Source organism: Carassius auratus, unplaced genomic scaffold (genome assembly GCF_003368295.1).
Source record: "Carassius auratus strain Wakin unplaced genomic scaffold, ASM336829v1 scaf_tig00011312, whole genome shotgun sequence".
Taxonomy (NCBI): domain Eukaryota; kingdom Metazoa; phylum Chordata; class Actinopteri; order Cypriniformes; family Cyprinidae; genus Carassius; species Carassius auratus.
In genome coordinates this window covers 34,013-36,394 of record NW_020524192.1, presented here as the reverse complement: position 1 = coordinate 36,394, position 2,382 = coordinate 34,013, and positions in this window count along the sequence as shown.

Genomic DNA, 2,382 nt, shown 5'->3' with positions numbered 1-2,382 from the left:
AATAAGGATTGTAGTACTACCTTAGTCATGCATTTTTATGTAGACGTTCAAATTTGCTTTTTCATACCAAAAGTGGTCAGAATTTGTCTCTGGCCACCTTAGTACGTGGTTTCAGTGATCAGATCACAATACGTTTAAGTTGTCAAGTACTAATCATCTGAATGTGAGCTGGAAATGCATTATTAATGTCAGGAATAAAGGGGGCCACAGTTACACCTCTTCATTCAGCATTACATGGACATATACATTCAGGCTTTAAATATAAAATCCCATCATACCCCTGAGGCAAAACTGAATATATAAAGAAAATATACTGCCAAAATTGACCATTCAGGAGTCTTGATTATAATCATAACTGAAAGCCTGTATAAGACTGCAGAAGGAGTATGCATCTGTTTTATAATTTGGGTCTCCTTTATAATACCTAAATATGGATTTAAAATGACTCTCTTTGATGAACACATTAAAGAGATGTACAACGCGGTTTTAAGGATACAGCAGGAGTACTATGCAGCCAGCCACATTATGTAAACATAAAACTAATGCTTACAATGGTTCAGAAAATATCTCCTTCAAGAAGACAAAAGGAGTCCATTCAGCAATCCAAAGATGTCGTATCATATGTGTGCAACAGTCACACGTCATCATATTCCTGGTCAATGCTAACAGCGGCAATAGCTTTACACTGAAAATATGGCATTACATTTTGCAGGTGGAATGTTTCTATATTAAACATATGCAGCATTATTTCCAAGGCAACACCTTGTTTCAGAGTGATTCAAAGCTGGAATGGTCCCTCGTATGATAATAGTTAAAACGTAGTTCTTTAAAGGGAGAAATGATCATTAAATGTCCAGCTTTAGGATTTGATCTGCTCTCTGAGGAGTGAAATGGAGGCTGGATGTATTATATCAGTAAGAATAAAGAGTATCTGAAGCCAGGTTTTTAGCATGGGAAATTCATGGCTCTTGTTTTCTCAAGCATATCCTTTTTATAATAGAGGGCAGGCTGTTGAATAATATATTCTTACATTGCACTTTTGAAGATCTAGGGAGTCAATAAGTGAACCTAAGCTTATGGAGCATTTTGCAGTGTAAACACATTTGGTCTGTTTTCACAGTAGGCAGTCTTCCATTCAACTGGTAAATTTTGATTATCGGAGAGAATACAAATTATTTGCACATTTGTTTTACTGAATCATATCAAAAAAGTTCAATAGTGTGAGACAAATAATCATTACTGTTGCTAAGCTGAGGTGACAAGTATTTAAAGAGTGCTTAGGGAAAACTCACCCTTCTTTTTCCTCAAAGTGGCTTTAACATAAAAGAACAATTCAGCTTTATTCAAGTATTCAAATTTCCAAGATAATTTCCAGAAAACACGACGAGGAGAACCAAACGTTTGGAAATACGCCCTGTATTCCTCCACATGGCATTGACCTGTGCATAATGTAATGCCCATTTTAGACGGAAAGCAACAACAAATTCCTGGCAGTTAACTTTCCAACACTACACAAGACAAGTAAGGTTAGTATCCAATATAACCAAAAAGACAGTTAATTTCTTATTACACATTATAAACTAGAATTTGATACGCGTTTAATACGGCTTACCCTTTGTGCCATTGTTAAATTAGTAATAATTAAATCAGCATGAACCATCAAACCCTAGATTTAGCTGTGGTCACCACAATAAATCTTTCACAATCCCACAAGATTCAGCTAAGTTGAACTGAGTCATGCTTTAATAGTGAATGGGAAGGTAGTACTTTTGGATTTTTTAGTGGAGACTACACAAAAACTGAGACACAAAAAGGCCATATAATCACAAATCTCCATCACATTCATGCCAGGGGAAACACAACATTACATTTGTATATACATTTCAGAAAATAATTTAGTAAATAACTGGTATCGTACCTTTATCCACTTTTAGGTCAGCATGCAGGAAAACAAAACAACATGCAAAGTTCATTTCATAATGGACGGTGGCTGTAGAATAACAACAAAAAGTGTCACAGGTTAAAATGCATTTTTAGGGGCCGTTCACACAAGACATGTTTTTGCATTTAGAAATAAGTTGACAGTTGAACACCATGGATTTGTACATTTTGTTTCATCTTGATGTCTTGAAAAAATGCAGCCTCTCATGGCGCGAGACACCAAAAACACACCAAAATACAAAGCAATTACTGCAAAGACAAAAATGCAAGAACGCAACCTATGTGAACTGTCCTTTATCTATTAAAAATGTATTAAATAACAGCAGACACTGGATGAGATGTTTCTGCTTGCCATGACTGTGCTTACCTAGGTCTTCAAGCTCTGAGGTCATAGATTTTTGAACGCATGGACAAGGCTGTGGAGGGAGCCCTCCGAGGTGG